This window comes from Mercenaria mercenaria, chromosome 2, assembly GCF_021730395.1.
Source record: "Mercenaria mercenaria strain notata chromosome 2, MADL_Memer_1, whole genome shotgun sequence".
In the NCBI taxonomy this organism is placed as follows: Eukaryota; Metazoa; Mollusca; class Bivalvia; order Venerida; family Veneridae; genus Mercenaria; species Mercenaria mercenaria.
In genome coordinates this window covers 120,293,102-120,314,311 of record NC_069362.1, presented here as the reverse complement: position 1 = coordinate 120,314,311, position 21,210 = coordinate 120,293,102, and the positions used below count along the sequence as shown (strand labels likewise).

Genomic DNA, 21,210 nt, shown 5'->3' with positions numbered 1-21,210 from the left:
CATTGATTGTACACAGAAATTTATCTATGTATCGATGTAACAAATCTGAATATTGCTTTTACATATTGTATTACCTTTGGTGGGAATGAGGTCCTGAGTGCACCAAGAAACGCATTGATAGTAAATCTGTCTCTATGTAAAAGCATCAGTTATTTGATAAAATTTGATAAAAACAATGAAAAGATGGAATAGACTGTGTACACCTATGCTTAATATGCAGTGAACAATTACAGAATGAAAAATTATTTAATGCCACTAAAGTATAGACCCAACCCCAACATGGATTGTCACAAAGCAAAGACCGCGATTAAACAAAGAAACACAGTGGAAAATGCAGGGGCAAGTTGAAAAAGAGTTTAAAATGCAAAAAAAAATCTTATTCGTAAAACAATATTACGTTCATTTCCAATTGTTTGAAGACAGTAACTGACATGTAAAATCATGAAAGTTTTATAAATATAATGATTAAAACTATTTACGTTCATTTTCAAGCTGACAGAAATCGAACACAGAGATGGAGTGACAGTGCTAATCGAGCAGATGATCTACCTACAAATCCAAGCGTCAGAAATGGTTCGTGCATAAGTATTTACTAGCAGAGAGTTCCCTATTGTTACACTATTTATCTTACTTGAAAAATGACAGCCTTTTATATGTCAAAATTCTAGATGTCTAAGAAAATCTTTTAATTTAAATTTTATTTGGAATTTGCATCAATTCACAGGATACACCTGTTTTTCATTTCTAAGAATATAATACACCTATTCCATATCTAAGAATATTATTCTAACAAGATATGTCTTCTGTGACGGTGAAATTAAAAGAAAAGGAACAGAGCCTCGTTACAACATAAACAGTTACACTCAAAGAAGATATACAAAACCATTAAAACGGTCTTATATGATTTTGTCGGATGTATCTCTAAATAGAGAAATCAAATTTATTGCTGCACATTTTTTCTTACAGATTCCGATTATGGATTTTCTGTACAAGAAACAGGTACAGAAACTATATACTTCATGTCAATATTTAATTGTTTGAGCCTGATAAAAGGTATAGTGTATCTTTTGCTAAATCTTACAAGTAAAGTTATCCTGACGTCATGTATTCTCGAACTATTATGGAAATGGTCTGTATACTTTCGCATGCAACATATTCCTCACAAGTAACTACACATGAGTGTAAACATTGTGTTTGCTGTTTAAAATATGAACAGTTTACTTCGAGTCAAAGCAAGACAGTTTCAGTCTGATTTCAAATTATGTAATTAATCTAGAAAATCTTAATGTAACTTTCAACATGGTTTAAAAGTTGGTATATATCCATAAATCTTCCGTGAAGCATCAATTTCTGCACCGGAAGTCAATCAAATTAAACCTTGATGATATCAATCTGCCCAATTTCCATTATAAGAGATGTTGCCTGCGTAAAGAAGCAATGTGCGTTACGAAAAAGAACTGAAACACATCATTATTTTCTCGGATATAAGTCTTGGCTATCTGTATAGAACATATTTTTAAAGAAAAGTGTCAACTTTTAAAAGAAGTTCAGGCTATAGCCTTTTGATATTGATATGTGTAAGTTATGAAAAATATGTAGCAATTTGAGGTTTTCGAATTATTTCAGTTGTCACATAAGTTGCTGAGAAACCTTATCATTTTTGCATACCTTTTGTTTTAATTGAGAAATATTAAAAGAAATAGTTCCATTTTTGTAAATCAGGTGATATTTCCAAATTATATATTTTTGCAGTGATACAGTTTCACAACTGTGATTTTAACAGAAATGATAAAAAAAATATCAGTTTCAAAATATAGCTCGAGAGACATGACAGGTGCTTCCTGGAACTAGGAAGTAGTTCACTGATAAAATGTTTTACTGTGGACTCAACGAAAATAGATTTGTGTATTTTTTTTAAATCAGGATGATCTGGAAAGGATAAAATTTTGAGGATATGGTGATTTGAAGCATGAGTTTATCTTATTCATTTTTAAATTGTGCCTGTTTTGTTAGAATGTCGGGAACACATGATGCTAAGATACTATCAATGCCAGTTGTTTATCATATAGCTCTTTTCTTGATTAGAGGTATTTTGAAAGTATTCAATAGAATAAATTCAGTCTAGGTGAAGATAATAGAACAGAACAGAACAAAACAGAACAGAATATCTATTTAGATTTAAGCATTACAGCTTATCATCTCTTTCCATAACATATTAACAAATGACATGCAAAAAGAGAAAGAATGGCAAGTACAAATATATATACATATACATGAGAGTGTAAACAAAGTGTTGTGTCATTTATACAGGAACATTTATACTCCTATCCCTTATCTGAAATGCCTTAATGATATAATTTGATAGTCGATGTGACAGTACTTTATTATCACTATTTATCAAGTTTATAAACTTGAACATACTAGGAGAACTGATGGTAAATATTTTTTCTCAACTGTCTGTAAGCGTCACATACAAGCACAAAATGGTACTCGTCCTCTAAGTCATTTGTTACACACTGTTACACATACATATGGCACTTCCGGTCTGCTCTTGATATGTTTCGATGTCTCTTCTGCTCTATATGTAGTTTATGCGAGGAAGGTCTAAGTTTTGTTAGTGCCTGTCTGTGTTTCACACTGTCTAATATACTTATGTAGGCAGATAATTCAAGATTAGTTTTAACTTATTTATACAGTACTAGTGTCAATGCGCCGGAGTTACGTACATAACCGTTTGGACGCAAAATTTGTTAAACATCGTAAAAGAAATTAACTCATAGGAGTGACATTTGGAATGTTTTACAGCTCATACTTTATATAATGTTGGATAGAAAGATTGTCGCTATTTCAGATCCGAAAAATCCAAAGCGTTGTCGAGAAATTGCAGGCTTTCCAGAATCGAAATCTACGAATAGAAAGAGGATAAGATATATGCTAGGAAGAACTAGAAAGTGTATGTATGAAAAACTAATTGTTGCCTTCTTAGAGATCGTCACAATGTAGGTTTGATTAAAACTGAAATGTAATGTGGAAACTGATCATTGAATAATATTTGATTTCGAGTTTTAGCCCTTTAGTCGTTGCTTATAGTTAAAGGATTTGTATATTAAATTAAGACTGTACTTTCTTGTGAAATTCGGAACATTCTAAAGAAGGTTTTTTTCTGCCCATATGCCCAACCAAATGCTTCATGAGAAACTCTACGAGGTAGATTATAGGCGTTTTTCATATTTAAAAGATATGCTGAATGAATACGACTGTCGTATAAATGAAGTTTGGTGCAATAATAGATTCAAAAGTGACCTATATGATACTTCTTTTTCAGTTTATCTATTTTTGGTAGAATTTCATGTCTAAATCACTAAAACCTTGAGGAAATTCACGTAAAGAATTTTATCGTTACAGTATCTGAGGGAGCAGAAGGCAGAGAAGGATAAATGTGAAAGGTACCTTTTTCATACCATTATAATTCCAGTTCACATGTAAACTGTGATTTAGAAATATATTTTTTAACTTTTCTAAGTCATCTCTGTATTTGTCTGAATAGTCATGACCTGCGCGAGATCTGGAAAATTTCGGGATATTTATTCCAATCCTATATCAGGAAAAATGTAATTAGTCGCCGGTAGAAACCGGCAACTATATTTGATACGCTTTTGGATTCTGCAACTGGTAGGAGAAATTATTAAAATGTGACAATGAAAAAATGATATTGGAAATAAAAGAAAAATGAGGCAGTTAATAAATGGTTTACATAAAGGAATTAGGAGCTGAAAATTGCATAAGGTTTTTATTATTTAAAAAGATAACGTTTCAGGGAAATTGGGAAATGTATAAAGAACTTATCCCTATACTCCGTATCAATAGCCCTATCACGTGATCTGAAACAGGTAAATTAATATTCTCACTACACTGCTATAATGGGTTTACAACCATGTCAGATTAATAAGCACAGTTAATTTATTTCTTATCACTTGCTAGTAAATACAGATCCTCAACCTACTCAGAATCCTAATTTAATCCCAGTCTTTACAACATTCTACAGATAATTTCAGAAATGGCTTCTAGTAGTTCTTTGAATTGGAGTAAAAATTAATTGGAATTCAAAAATATTGCTGATTATACAAAAGAAAGAGGAAATAAAAGAGGGTCTTTTAAAAGGGATTTTTTATTGAAAGTTATGTACACGATGCGTTTGTTTGTAAAACAGACACATAATTTCTTCTAAAAGCAAAATGTTATCCACGTAGGAGGTAAAAAGAGAATAACATGTTACTGTCTTTTGAGAAAGGGTTTCTCAGACGGGGCTAGATATGGTCTAGGAAGGAGCGAGGCTTGCCGAGCTCCTTCCGGACCATATCTAGCCAAGTCTGAGAAATCCCTTTCTTAAAAGACAGTAACCTGGCCCCAAAGTACAATTAATTTCCCATAGGGGTTACATACAAATATATCAATGCAAGGCTTTGACACAATGTTCTGAAGACAAATGCAAATACCTTCTCTTTAGAAATCTATCCAAGAGAAACACAAAAATCACTTTGAAGTGACCTGTTGACCTGCTACTTTTCTCCTCACATCTGTCAGAATGAATACTGTTTTGCATTCTTTACAAAGTGAAGCGGTCCAGCCTACTTTTTGTACAAATCCGCAGACAGTCATTTGCACAAGAAACCATGATTTTCCAGATTTTTTTTACCCCTTTCTCTTCATTTACATCAGATCTATAAAATTTGGCTACTTTCAGAAGCTCAGAATATCTATTTACAATCAAATCCATCATGAAATGAGGGACCTCTTTTCTCTCGGATACACTTCCTTTAGTTAGGGTAACGAAGGGCAGGTAACTGTACCTTGTTACCTATTTAGACCTATTTGTCTCTTCAAACTAAAAAATATTTTACCAGTACAATTTCAGATGTATAGCAAATTAAATCTGAAAGTTACACCTTTGTTGAACTATGCACTAAAATTTGACTGCTTCCAATGTTACACATGGTATCGGTCAAATCTGAGCCAAAAAAAATTCGCATACTTTTCAGTTGAAAAAAAAACGCAAAATACTATAACTTTTTTGTTTGATGAGATTTTCACCCCAAAAAAAAAAAACAACAGCATGTTTCCTTATTATACATCTATCCAAATTAAGAGCCACTTCAAGTTTGATTACAATATCACTGTTCCAATTTTAAGGAAAACTATTCATATTACAAAAAGCACGTCAAAACGCGTAGTCTACTCACACGAAAAAGTAAAATGTGAACTAAGAAAAATCCTGTAGCTGTCAAATTTGCCCTTTTTAAGCAGCCCAGTATGTGGCAAATATGAGAATGAATAGCTTTTGTACATATATGTGTCCTATACTTTTCAGTGATCATTCATTTATGGCTACCCTAGGTAAAATGAGCCAAACAGCTCTGAAAAGTCCAATATGTGAGTTTACTAAAAAGCTTATGATGAGTCTTTTTGGAATTAATATTTCATCAAATCTTACAGTTTATAGACATTCAGTGCACTCTGTACATGAAACATACACACCATGACCATTTACACTACACAAAATCTTACATTGTGTATCACAGCTGAGCTTTCTGGCAAAAACAGCCCCTATCTCTATAAAGAATGATTTTAGTGTACATCACTGCCTGCTGAATGTTCCAAACTGGCTAAATTTCTGCAAAAACCTTAATAAATATCAACCTGAGAAACTACAACTGGTGCTCCTAATTTTTCCGGTGACTAATATCAATGGAAGTGACCCTTCGTGTGATCGAACCAGGATCTTCGGTGTGACTGGCAGGCCTGCGGCCGAACAACATCTGAAATATGAGTCAAGCTAGTCATAATTTCTTAGATTGAATGTATGTATGTGCAAACTATAATTTCAAAACAATCTGACTGCAAAGAAAGTGAGAAATGCAAAAGAAGTGCCCATCAAAGCAACTTTTCTATGGATATTTATATCACAATCTCCTTTCCCCATACTGAAAATGTCATAATCACATGATAATGTAATATAAAACCTCAAATTCAAGTTTTATACATGTAAAATGTGTCATAACAAACAATCTGAATAACAAAACTATCAATCACAAAGCAGTCTGTCCAGTTTCCTTGCTTTACTGACTGCTAGATCTGAAACAATGTTTACTGTTTTCAGGTAAAATTGGCTACAATCTGAACTGAGTATTCACACTGGGAATACAGCTTACTGCATCAACTATCATGTACAAATTCCTGTCCAATTTCATGGTAACTGATTATAAATGTGATCTCACTACCACACATGGTGTACAAAGTAGTCATTATGGCAAAACTGGCTGAGATAATGTTATTCCACTACATTTCTATTTTCTAGCTTTTTTTTTCGCTTGCGGGTGCAATTAAACGAAGTCTATTAAATTTTACAAAATCTCAGAAAGTACCTGATCTAAATTAAAAGCATCTAAAAAGGAATTATTTACCTATTCACAACACCGAACAATTGTCTTCGGTCAAATCTGAGAAGCTGTAGACATATATGTACAAAGGCGGTCAATCCCCGTCTATGCGACAAACTTCACATTGTCCGAGCGCTCTCATTTCAGGTTTTTAGGTACTAAAAGTGTAAGAAATCCAACAAAATAAGTAAATATACAACTCAGGACCCCAGATATCATGATTTATGCTCAATTAAGCATTGAGGAAACCAATATGCAAGTCTAGTGTGTGAAAATCTGCCTGTTTTCCTTCAAAATCAGTTAAAATATGCCAATTTCAGGCCTAATCTGCTCAATTTTCAGGTCCTTGAACTGATTTTTCTTGCACATATCATGATTACACATATTTCTCTATTCAGACTGTGTGTACTGTGTAAATTCAAGTGACCAAATGAGCAATTTAGTGTAAACAAGAATAGAAAAAATACATATCTGACTTTAGGTCAGATTTCCTCGGCCGCAGCTCAAATTTCTAAAAAATCAAGAAAATATCACATCGCGGCATTTGTAATACCCCATTCTGTTTTACGCATACCGGTTTCAAACAAAGAACTTATAAAAATGCATTTCATGCATGAAAACCCGCAAAATTAGAAAATATCCAGAAATATGTAAACTGAAAGTAGGATTTTTCACATTTTTCAAGTGCATGTATACTTTTTACCCAAACTGAAGCAATTTCAGCAAATGTAATGATTAATCTAAATATTTACCAGATTTCTATGCTTACCAGCCATTTACTGTCAAAATTTTAGCCATGTAGAATGAATGAATGACAAAAATATTGACAATTTACTTTCTGACAGTTTCCATTATATCAGGCCCCAAAGTACAATTAATTTCCCATAGGGTTACATACAAATATATCAATGCAAGGCTTTGACACAATGTAAATACCTTCTCTTTAGAAATCTATCCAAGAGAAACACAAAAATCACTTTGAAGTGACCTGTTGACCTGCTACTTTTCTCCTCACATCTGTCAGAATGAATACTGTATTGCATTTTTACAAAGTGAAGCGGTCCAGCCTCATTTGCACAAGAAACCATGATTTTCCAGATTTTGTTTACCCCTTTCTCTTCATTTACATCAGATCTATAAAGTTTGGCTACTTTCAGAAGCTCAGAATATCTATTTACAATCAAATCCATCATGAAATGAGAGACCTCTTTTCTCTCGGATACACTTCCTTTAGTTAACGAAGGGCAGGTAACTGTACCTTGTTACCTACCTGTTATTCTATTTATCATGCCATAATTTATTATTATAACAACTTCTATCCTACCATTATGCGAAATAAGTTCAAAAAGTAGGGGTGGACTAAAATTTCTTGTTTTGCCGGACTTCTCTTTTTTTTCTTCAAAATGACGCCATCTTATTTTTTAGAATAACTACTGAAAGACATATTTATGCGATTATATTTATAAACGCACTCTTAATAGGTACGTGAGACCATGTCACTAATGTATAGCGAATGCCTATCATATTTGCAATTACCACAAAAAAGTGTTTATAACGGAAACGCTCGTAGAAAACGGAAAATGACTCATGCAAAGTATTTGTTCAGGATTTTAGCTCTCTGCACATACATCATGGAATATTAAGTCTGGAATGGACTGTTATGGAATAAAATCAACGGTAGATGAAACGGTAGTGCCTATTTTTTCTGCCGAGCGGCGTTACGGCGTGTGTATATTTAAATCACTTCAAACGTTTGCTTGGTGAGAATGGGTATCAGTGTAGCAACTGAACTTCAGGTAACATTTCACTTGGCAAGAAATTGAAATTATTCTTTCGTGTTCAGCAGAACAGAGATGTCGGTTACAAGGCACAAGGTTAGCATTTGTTTTTTTTTTCCCGCTTTTTTATATTTTGGGATTTTAAAGACCTACTTCAGTGTCGTATGAGGGCGTATTAATTTTAAAATGCAAGATGGACACAATCTGGTGTCCTTGGATTTAATAATAGGTTTAAACAGTGCAAAGTGTTCTCAAGTCACTGACCTGAGAAAGCCTGCTTTTCTCAGACAGGCTTAATCAGGCAGTTGTTATAGTAATGGCATGATAAAATGAAATACCACATGCACTGTCCAAAAGAATCAAACGTTCTTGACGGACAATGCAGATGTATTGCTAGGTAAATAAAAAAGTGTGTACTTTCATTTAAACAACTGAAACTTAATTAAATTTAAGTGTGTTATTTATTCAAGATAATATTAGTTTATTTTTGCAAAGTGTACTTGTGGTATGTATATAAACACACTGGCTGGAAAACTCTCTGTTTACCTGTTTCGGATTACATGATAAATATTTTCGATATGAAGTATATGTATATCATTAAATTACTGATTTTGTTTTACCTTATTGTAAATTCAGTTTTCCGGCGATTTGAGGCTCTGTATCAAAATTTTACTTGTTACTTCGGGGACAATTTCAAATAGAAGAGGCGTGTGTAATAGCAGATTAAACCAATTGATGGCCTTTCATATTTTTACATTAGCCTGCTACTAGAAATGATGGATGCTTTATTCAGGACGTATCCCCTATTGGTTTTCTGAATTACAGTTCCTATATACATGTCATACGCATTATAGAAGGCATGCTTATTTGATTAAACATTTTATTACATTTTAACATTTCACTTTGGCCGCCTTACTATAACAGTGCGCTAAGTGCGATTTGTTTCAAAATATGAAGATATATTTACGTAAAGGAGAAAAGCCGAAAACTGTCCATTATGTGAAAGAATGGACAAATCGAGGCGCAACGCGCCGAGATTGTCCATTCTTTCACATAATGGATAGTTTGAGGCTTTTCTCTGACTTAAAACACGGTCCTCACGAAAAATTCAAGATTGTCGTGATATTATATAATGTCCCTAATATTGTCCTCTTTGAGGCAAAGACAATTCATTGATTTGTGTCTCTGTGCTAAGTCAAAATACCAAGTCAAATAGAGTTTAAATTAGATTGCATATAAAAATGTATTGCAATAAAAAGTGTTTTAAACACTAATGATATTCTGTGCTGATTCTTAGGAAAGTTTCGATCATATCTCGTTTTGTCTTATTTACGAATGATTTTAAGTACCTTTACAAAAAGTAAAATTTAACTTGGCCGTATGATGTATGTATCACTAGTTGTCCATGCTTTGTCCGTGCTGTGTTTGCAATTTTATATAAATGATGGGTCCAGGTGAAGACATTCTAAAATGTATGTATGTATTTTATATCATTATTACAAAGCAATCGTTCTTATCTCGTAATCATGAGATATCCTATCAATTTTATTAGAAGACAATTATACTTATTACATGGGGTATTTACTAGTTATAACTCGTATCACGTTTTTACGAGAAAATATTTTGTTATTACAACACTACACAATAAACAACATCGTTATTGTAAAAAAAAAACTGTACTGTTAAATTGAGATCATTATGGCCAAATTTTACGATAATACCGAAACATGCAGGAAAACTTTAGAGAACTTAACGTTTTTCTTATTTATTTATTTATTTTTTTTTTTTCACTTTTTTTTTTCTGTGTGCTTGTAGAAGAAAGGTGAAATTGCTCATTTCTGGGTAGGACTGCAACAAATGTCAGTTTTGGCAATAATTTAACCAATTTTACACGAACACCGCATGAGAAAGATAGGTCTGCAGCATTTGAAAAAGAAAGGAAAATTATGCTTTTTAGCTCGACTATTCAAAGAATAGGTAGTGCTATTGGACTCCAGTTTGATATTTCTGTCCATTGTTTTCTCGTTTAGGGCCCAGCCATTATTGTATCCGCTTTTCATGGAATTGCACTCTGTGCATCAATGAAGGTTCCGTGTGCACCGCCGTATGAACACATCTGCGGATGTCTCTAAATTACATTCTGGTACATGTGTAAATGTTGAGTTCTGCTCAGCCCGGGGCTAGAGGGCGCGGACGGTAGCTTGCACTTCCACTACCGTCCATGAACAGGTTCAAGCAAACCGAGCCTGCAACAATTTCGTTTATGTCGTGTTGGGTGACCTGCAGTTTTCCACTATTTTATTTCATCTATGAGTCTGCGTCGGCTTCCCGATTTGGTTAAGGTACATCAAAAGTGTTTGGAGACCATCCCTCAGGTGAATATAAATTTTGGAAATTTATATCTCACAGACCATTACCATTTATAATAAATACACTGAAATGTTCAGAGTAAGTAGGAAATACTTTAAATAATAAAAAGGGTAGATTGTTTAGGAATGTATATTTTGTTTAATATCGCGTGCACTTCGGTTGTCAACGTTCTGTTTTGTAGAAAATATGTAGAATAAACTTCTTTTTCAAACGTATTTTTCTTTGTTTGTTTTGGTTGTGTGCGCTTTTATCTGGGTACTCCCAGTAATGAAATATGGTTAACTTACATATTTTCTTAAACATAGCAGTATTTTGTCATTTTGACAGCTATACTTTCACTTTCATTTCGCAATTACTGCAACGTTTTGAAATGTACATGCTTTTAACATTTTCAACACTGGGAGTACCAGGAGAAATATGTTAGACACACAATAAGTATAGACATAATGTCAAAATATTTTTGAAAAGAAAGTTTAATATTTTCTACAATTTGACAACAGAATATGCACGAGCAAAGTACATGTGATATAAGAGAAAATTTGTTATTCCAAACATAACAATTCTCTTGAAAGACTCTTCTACATATTCTGAACAGTTTGGTATACATTTTATGAAAAACAAAGGCCTATGATGCCTAAAAACATAAAACAAAAATTCACCTGAGGGGCAGTTTCTAAACACTTTACATGAACCTTATTCAGTGATACATTGGCTTACACTGCACAGGTACCATAACTCTGGATTAAAACGTCACACACTTGTTCACTGTGATGATCTGATATGCAGTCCTCAGGTGTCATAACTCTACTTTGCATTTTCATAAAATTATGCTATTTTTTTCGACTAAGCAGTTGTTGGTAAAATGTTTTGTATATAAACTGGTATCTCAGTACCTTCTAATAGAATGGATTGAAACTTGCATAATTGTCCATTGTCATGAGCTGATATGCTTTGCACATCTTCCATAAACATTTTTGAAATTTTATACAAAATGATACCCCCTTTTCGACTTTAATATTCATTCAAATGACACGGCTGTTGAATAGTCGAGCGTTGCTGTCCTCCGACAGCTCTTGTTTTTACATTACGTTGCCTATTTTCATATCTATTTTCGACTGAAAATGCCATACCAGGTGTATATCTGCGATACTTTTCTGTTGCGATTCAGGAGTACACAAAGAGGACTTTACGACTTTCTAACGGTTGAAGATTTAAACTAACTGTCGGTATATATATGATTATTTTTGGCACATTGTTTGATTTTCATTTGACTGATAATTTGTGGGGCGATTTAGGTCAAAATCATGCGTTCCCCTTCAGGGTTATTTTATTAAAGCTACAAATTCTGAAAAAAATTGTTGCAGTTTATATTTCGAAACTTTCGGATTTCATAGGTTGATGTACTCGCACCTCTTAACGTACAAGGTTGTTACTATACCTGTCCATTATTAACCTGTATCTGTCCATTCTTAAAGTATCCATTATTTTAAGAATGGACAGTTACAGGTTAATAATGGACAGGTATAGTAAAATAACGTGTGTATAGAGCGGTATCGGTACAATAACCTATATAATGGACAAAACAAACAAAGGATTACATCACAACCGTGTTTTAATAATGAATATAATTTTTCTCAGACAAAGCTATCTTTTTATGTCCCAGTAATTAAGGTTGCAATCTCTGTTAAAGACTTTTTCAGTTATTATCTTGAACTTTCTCCACATTTCACTATTTCGCAGACGTGTTTTCCTGGTATGTCCAAGAGATAACAGTACGATGGTAAATTAATGTTTTTAGACTTTAAATCGTCACATACTGAGCTTACTTTTTTATTTTTCAAATAGCGAGTTTACTACTAGCAGCAATGGGTGATGTTTTAGTATAGGATTAACATGTCATTTTTATAGCAAAATATGTTTTTATAGTATTTCTACTTTTAATCTTAAGTTAATCACCTTAAACTAGTCATAGCATCAATAAGCTTACTTGTGTAATATGGATCACATGAATCACAAAGTCACACAGTTGCCTCTTCATGCATTTTTCACCTTACTGTTGATCGCTCTAGCTATGACCGTTTTTTATTATGCATGACAAGGTATGTTTAGTCTCTGTCAGTGCTTTGCCTTACGCTTTTATTGTTTTATGTAGAGACATGTACTTGCAAAGGCAGATAGACAGGTACAACACGACAATTGGTCACTTATGATAAATATCTGGAGCCCTTTCAGCACATGACTAAGGCATCTAAGCTTGTTATCTATTGTTATTTCCAGAATCAATTATGCTGCTTGTATATAAGAAATTTCAATTCATTTGGAGCACATGTTAGAATTGGTCAATATCCTTTTGAGTAATAAAATTTAAGAACCGTCTACAGATTGTAATAGCGGAATATCTGATTCAGGAGTAACTGCTTAGGTGATAACATTATGCGGTAAGTAATAATGCTCTGCCGATTTACTATATCAGCAGCTACCGTTGTGCCGGAAATTGCAGTACGCATATACTACCAGTAATATATTTTGTTTCTGACCTTCGTATGTCACGCAATAATTTTGATTTTCAACTGGCAAGCCCTTCAGTTAGTGTATTCTATTGTACTCGCTCTGGCGTCGGCGCCGTCGTCGTTGCATTCAGGTTAAAGTTTTATGGCAAACTTATTACTTTTTCTATATCTTCATAGCAATTGCCTCTGTAATCAACAAAATTCAAATAATGAATAATTATTAAAAAGGACAGAGATCTTTTGATTTAGGTTCACGTACAATAACACGCTTATCAATATCATCTCATAATGTTTCTTAGAACCAGTATCCATTATATTCCCACTTCAAACCGTTCCCCTATTTCTCATACCATGTCCCCAACTCCCTACTCGTTAACCTCCTTTCATCACCACCAAATGTTTTGTATTTGTGTTACCTTACCTGCTACTTCTCATATCTTATAACTCATATTGTTTCTTATTATCGCTCATCACCAACTCCAATCCCCTTTCCCCTATTCCAAAAGAGCAAAACATATCATACTTCTTTTTGAATTTTTCACACGCATCTCTTATGGATTCTTCCGTCATACCTTACCTCTACCCATACACACAAACAGTGCTACCCAACCTCCCTCCCCAACATCCAAACTTTTAAAAACATTTATCATATCTTATATAACTTATTTTATATATGGGATTTTCACATACTCCGCGCCTACATCTCGTTACACCCCTCCACCTAAAAGTAACCCATTTTATTTCTTACATTTACTTATAACGTCTTCATAAAACTGTACGAATTGCCGAACGCACAGTTTTCCGAACAGACCTTTTTCTTATAGTTATTTATATAGACTTCAAAAAAGAAATGTTATATGAAACATCAAGCAGAGTTCCAGCATAGTTATATTATCTTCAAACTTCGTGTATTTTTGTGAAATAACACTTTCAGAATAAAGAACCAAATGGCAATAATCAAGGTTTATTTCTATCTTTAAAATGGTTTACCTAAAAATGGAAAGTAAATACATGTAACATCTACCTATTAACAAATGTTATGCGTTAAGCAATTTTCAACTCGAGAGGCTTTCTACGCCAGATTTTCAACAGTGTTTAAAACATAGGATATGGGAAGCTTGGATAGAGGCAATGTTTTCTTGTAGTGTTTTTGGTTGTTTGGGTCAAGTTACTGAGGACAGAATAAATGTGGTTTGGAAGGAATTACGTTGATCAAACGCTTTATACAGATATATGTTCGTCGCATTTTGGTCACTGTTATTAGATATATAGAAGACTTGATTGTCTTTAATCTAACATTGTCATTTAAGCATTCTGATAAAGATTATACTGGAGCTTATTTATCCGAGCAGTAGCGAACCGGAAGGGGCCTCCATGGCCGAGTGGTTAAGGTCGCTGACTTCAAATCACTTGCCCCTCATCGATGTGGGTTCGAGCCTCACGCGGGACGTTGAATTGTTCATGTGAGGAAGCCATCCAGCTGGCTTACGGAAGGTCGGTGGTTCTACCCAGGTGCCCGCCCGTGATGAAATAATGCACGGAGGGGCACCTGGGGTCTTCCTCCAACATTAAAGCTGGAAAGTCGCCACATGACCTATCATGTGTCGGTGCGACGTTAAATAAAAAAAAAGCGAACCGGAGGTTATGCGGTAATTTGACGTCATAATTGACGCCATAGTGACCTCTTACCTGTCAGCGAGTCAATCTCACAATTTACATAGGTTTAGCGTCTCCTTTGTTTAGCCGGCAATCAAATCGAACCATGTTAGACTCTGTCATAATTCAAGCGAGACATGTATTAGTTGTTGTAAACAAATTTCTTGCTTTATTTCATTTACAGAACCAACTTTTGTCTATTTTCAGAGGAAGAGCACCAGGTTGTCTTAGCCACTAAATTGATTACTTAGAAGAGTGTTGAAAATAAAAGTGTTATGAAAATTGGATTTTGGCAAAGACACAGTTTCAATTTACTGGATATAGGACTCTGTTTTAATGAAACAGGTGAACGTGAATTGATTTACATTAGAGTGAACTTAGATTAACTGTTTAATATTGTTTAACAAAATGCATAATTTCTCCGAGCTGTAAAACTGGTTGCTATCAAAACACTTGTTAATAAACCCTTATTCAATGCTATGTTAGGTTCATTCTTTTTTATATATGTCTTTATATGAAAAGTTTTAGGATGTGACATTTAGTCGTTTTAAAGTGCTTAAAATGCCTTTGTCTATATTTTTCAAGAACTTTCTGCTAGCTATCGCATATTAGAATCTATAAAAGGATCTTTTCGAAGCATAGAATGCAACCAAGCAAACTGCTGTTTGATTGAGTCAGTTTATGAGAGGTTATGGAAAGTACAACACACATGACACCCCTAGCACAGACTTAAGCGAGACTCTTTTGACTTAAATCGAACTTATTTAAAGTTGCTGTGCAGGATGGACATCTTACTGTAATTATCTTGTATGACATGTTTGGCTTATGAAGTATTTTGTTTGTTTTAAATGGTATGATTCTTTTGCTGTCTTCAGCAATGGGGGTTAAGTTGTAAATGTTGTTAATAATGCTCACCCTGGTATGGTAATAGGATCATGAGGCGTCATCCATCCGTTTGTCTCTCGAGATAACTGTGCGATAGAATTCAATCAATTGTGGCTTAAAGCATTCTATAGTCTCGAGAGGATAGGATCCAGATTGGACAAAACATTGTCTTTTCATCTCATTTTCCAGGCGGCTGGGTCCCAACGTTGCACATAACATCATTTTAAGACTCCGTAACATGCGGGTGAATTTAATTTGAATCTGACGTCAACCTTGAGTATTAGGACTTCTAAATTGTACATATTTAGATCACTGCTCCCCTATTGATGGTACTCAACATAATTTTGTTGCAAGAAACCTTAAATTGTAGGAATTTCAGTTTTACAATTTGTGGTACTAGCCCATGTAGGGTTCATAGGACAGGGTCCCTTAACAGTATTCAAAAGATTTTTTAGACAAGAATATGATGCTTAATTCATGTTTTTCACGAAAACATATATAACAAAGTTACTTCCTATATTTGCTATTCGTAATGAAAGGTAGTCATTTTGCAGAAAGTTTGCTAGTATACTAAATTGAATCACTGTTTATTGTCTCCATCTCATGCATAGATAACAAACAATTGATAAAGTGTGTCTAACTATAGATGTATAATAAAAAAATCTTATTTTATCAACATGTCCATTGATATTTACAAACGTATTTTAGCAGTATTCAAATGAAGTATATCTCAAGTTGAAGTAACTTAATACAATCTATTACAGGTTTGTCTCCTCGTGATAGGTAATGAAACATGCAACATAAAAAATCCATGTCAGCGGCTTAAGTGGCAATTTTATTATACACATACACTGAATATATTCAATCATGAAAATATTACAACTTAGGCTACAAATAAAATCTTAAATGAATGAATAAATAATGCAATAATTTTCAACACTTTGTTGTAATGTTTTCATAGCTACCCTCGCCCGGAGGCTAATGATAGTTTCTGGTCGGAATGCTTTTAAAGGTTTAACTTTTGAATAACAATATCAGATATTTAATACTACAAATTAATTCTTTAGTGGCGGAGTAAATGTATAGCTATTAAGTTTAAATAGCCATCTATTTTGTGGGCGAATTTGGTTGTGATGAATGTACATTTTGTTTGACACTGAAGTTGTTGATTGCAGATTGAAAATGTTAATATATATGACGTATTCTATGTCTTTTTTATTTTTGTGTACATGTATTTAATTGTACGTTTTCAATATCTTGCATTCAATTTAGTTGGTGGTGGTTTTGCAAATTAAATGTTATTGACAACATGTTTTAGTATGTCTTTTGTAATACAAGCTTCTCACTCATAACGGACATTTTATAAAAACATAAATTAACATATGTCTTAAATTATCTTGTCATTTAGAGCCAAATATACGAGTTATTGCCCACTTCTGTTTGACGATAAATTCAAGCAGTGAATCTAGTGGCAAATAACTTAATTTGATTTAGACAGAGTTGTGTGTCTGGAATTTCATACAATATAAACACAGTTTGAGGAGAAGGAAATACATATCGAATTTGTATACATTATACATCGATATTATTTTCATATTTGACCTAAACAAGTTTTTCTACAAACATATAAAAGCTTTGCAGGTGCAAGAATATTACTGCAATAGACTTATCAAACACTTCTTTTGCCTCTGGATTGTTCAAATTATATTGAGGTAATAACTTTTTGAAACACTTAGAATGATAAAGACATAGAAGGAAATTATAACCATAGCATTCATTCTCTTTTTTTTTTAACTAGGAGAACTCTGTGAAAAAAATACGCCAGAAACTGTTCACAAATATATTTGGTCCAAACACAAAATGTTGTCAGGGTTGAAAATGTCACTGTTAACTAAATAGAAAAAGTGGAATGCCACAGGTCGCGACATAAATGAAAATGTTGCATGCTCGGTTTTCCGTAATCTAAGATCCCTTTTCTAAATTGTTCTGCCCATTGTTTTTTCTTTTAGGGCAAGCCCATTATTTTAACTTGGTTTTCATTGGATTGCACACTAGCGTATCATTGAATGTTCCATGTGCACTGCCGTATGAACACATCTGCGGATGTCTCTAAATTGTTTTTGTTACTTTTAACATGTGTAAATGTTGAGTTCTGTTCAACCCGGGGCTAGAGGGCGTAGACGGTAGCATGAATTTCTACTATCGTCCATGCACAGGCTCAATGGAAACAGAGCCTGCAACATTTTCATTTTGTCGTGTTGAGCGACCTGTAAAATTTCCACTATTTCTATTGAACTCTTTCTACATAATTGTAATCGACTGAAAATGCTTCAGCACTGATCAAGAATTGAACCCGCGACCTCTCGCACATAAGGCGGGCACTTTATCGGGTTGTTATAAAAGTCAGCTGATATAGCAATGTTGTGTAAGTGTACCACTTGTTGTAATAATTTTCCTATCAGAAATAAAGGTGCTTCTAAACGTTTAACCTTTAAATAAAAATATCAGATATTTGATATTACGAAATAATGCTTTAGTCGCGGAGAAAAAATATAGCTATTAATTTTAAATAACCATTTATTTTGTGAGCGACCTTCTTTGTGATGAATGTATATTTTGTTTGACATGGAATGTACTTTACTTTTAAATGGTGGTTGCAGATTGAAAGTGTTAATGTATATGACGCATTTTATCTCTTTTTAATTTTTGTGTATATGTATTTAATTGTATGTTTTCAATATCTTGCATTAGATGGTGATGGTTTTATATTAGTATTATAAATGTTATTGACAGCATATTTGAGTATGTCTTTTGTAATACACGCTACTCATAACGGACATCGTATGAAAAATAAATTAACATATATTTTAAATTATCCTGCTATTAAGAGCCAAATATACGAGCTATTGCCCACTTCTGTTGTTTAATAATAAATTTAAGCAGCGACTTTAATGGTAAATAATTTAATTCGATTAAGACAGAGTTGTGTGTCTAAAATTTCAAACATTATAAATACAGTTCGAGGAGAAGTACATACATTCCGCATTTGTATGCATATCGTATTGGTAATATTTTCATATTTGACCTAAAGTTTTTCCACAAACATATAAAAGCTGTGTAACTGCACAAATATTGCTGTTTTTGAGACATTGGAACAGATTTATCAAACACTACTGTTGCCTCCGGATTATTCCAATTATGTCGAGACCATGACGTTTTGAAACATTTAGAATGAATAAGACTTAGAAGGAAATCATAACCATAGCATTCATTCTAATTTTTTATCTGGAAGAACTCAGTGAGAAAAAATTACACCAGAAACTGTGCACAGATACATTTGGTCCAAACACAAAATGTTGTCAGGGTTGAAAATGTCACTGTTAACTGAATAGTAAAAGTGGAATGCCACAGGTCGCGACATAAATGAAAATGTTGCAGGCTCGGTTTTCGTAACCTCAGATTCCTTTTCTAAATTCCAGTTTATTTAGTTCTGTCCATTGTTATTTCTTTTAGGGCAAGCCCATTATTTTAACTTGGGACCATATGCCGCTTTTCATTGGATTGCACACTAGCGTATCATTGAATGTTCCATGTGCACTGCCGTATGAACACATCTGTGGATGTCTCTAAATTGTTTTTGGTACTTTAACATGTGTAAATGTTGAGTTGTGTTCAACCAGGGGCTAGAGGGCGTAGACGGTAGCGTGCATTTCTACTAACGTCCATGCACAGGCTCAATCAAACAGAGCCTGCAACATTTTCATTTTGTCGTTTTGAGCGACCTGTAGAATTTCCACTTTTTCTATTGAACTCTTTCTACATAATTGTAATCGATTGGAAATGCTTCAGCACTGATCGAGACTTGAACCCGCGAACTCTCGCACTTAAGGCGGGCACTTTACCGGTTTGCTATAAAAGCCAGCTCATATAGCAATGCTGTGTAAGTGCACCCTTATACTCTACCCTGTTAATATATCCCTCCATCTCCCATTTTAGTATTTAGCCTCGAATTCTAAGAGGTAAAACTTAGATAAAACCTTATAACTACAAAATATGATCTTAAAAGAATGAATGAATACTTCAGTTATTTTCATCATTTTGTTGTAATTATTTTTTATCAGAAATAAAAACCTACCCTCTATTCAGAATACTTCTAAACGTTTAACTTTTGAAGAAGAAAAATCTGATATTTGATATACGAAATGATGCTTTAGTGGCGGAGAAAAAAATATAGCTATTAATTTTAAATAACCATTTATTTTGTGAGCGACATTTTTTTGTGATGAATGTTTTGTTTGAGATGGTGGTTGCAGATCGAAAATAATTATATATATGACGCATTTTATCTCTTTTTTATTTTGTGTATGTATGTATTCAATTGTATGTTTTCAATAGCTTGCATTAGTTGCTGATGGTTTTGCATTAGTGTTATAAATTGTATTGACAGCATGTTTGAGTATGTCTTTTGTAACACACGCTACTATTTTATAAAAAATAAATTAACATGTGTCTTAAATTATCTTGTCATTTAGAGTCAAATATACGAGTTATTGCCCACTTCTGTTTGATGATAAATTCAAGCAGTGAATCTAGTGGTAATTTGATTTAGACAGAGTTGTGTGTCTGGAATTTCAAACATTATCAACACAGTTTGAGGAGAAGGAAATACATACCGAATTTGTATGCATAACATATTGGTAGTATTTTCATATTTGCTACAAACATAAAAACTGTGTAACTGCACGAATATTACTGTTTTTGAGACATTGGAACAGATTTATCAAACACTACTGTTACCTCCGAATTATTCCAATTATGTCGAGGCAATAACGTTTTGAAACATTTAGAATGAATAAGACTTAGAAGGAAATTATAACCATAGCATTCAATCTAATTTTTTATCTGGAAGAACTCAGTGAGAACAAGAAATATCTTTAAAAATGATGGTCGGCGAATTGTAATAAGGAAAGAAGTTTATGAATTTTTCATCTAACATTCATCTTTCATCTACCATTTTTCAAATTGCAAAACTAAACACCGCACTTTAACAATTTAAACGGTTCTCTTTTAATTTTTCGCAAAGGTTTCGCAGAGTTGCAATTTTGTTTCGTTTATCCTTAGACGAATAATTACAGCAGTAGTTTGATGAAGATTCATGAAGCGGTTCATGAGAAGAGGTCATTAAACGTGTTTGTATTTTAGCTAAATTGGTCCCTATCCTCATTTGTAACAAAATAGCAGGAGACCTTACGATATTGTGAGACATCGAGTTTGATAAAAATCCATTACATTTTAGTGGTTAATGCGAAGAAAGGCATATCTACTTTTAGCTATAGTGGTCCCTAATAGGGCCCAAGTTCCTATATAAATAAATTTGGAAGAGGACCTTATAATGATGCTCCAGACCAAGTATGACAAAGATCCACCAAGCTGTTCATCAGACGCTGTATAAAGGCATTTCTAGTTTTAGCTCTAGCAGCCCCTAAAAGGGGTTAAATGTCCCAGCTGAACAAAGTTGGCTGCATGCCTAATAAAGATGCTACAAATCAAGTTTGATTAGAATATATGAGAAAA

The 21,210-nt window shown here is 33.5% G+C and overlaps 1 long non-coding RNA gene across 1 annotated transcript in view; it reads left to right on the top strand.

The window, feature by feature from the left end:
• Positions 1–18,433, top strand: part of LOC123564805 (uncharacterized) — a 46,916-nt gene extending 28,483 nt beyond the window's left edge. Inside the window, exons 3-7 of the long non-coding RNA XR_008370046.1 lie at positions 493–573; positions 967–999; positions 2,852–2,953; positions 3,406–3,446; positions 14,959–18,433. This is a non-coding gene — a long non-coding RNA (uncharacterized LOC123564805). The remainder of the gene's footprint in view (positions 1–492; positions 574–966; positions 1,000–2,851; positions 2,954–3,405; positions 3,447–14,958) is intronic.
• Positions 18,434–21,210: the final 2,777 nt, after the last annotated feature.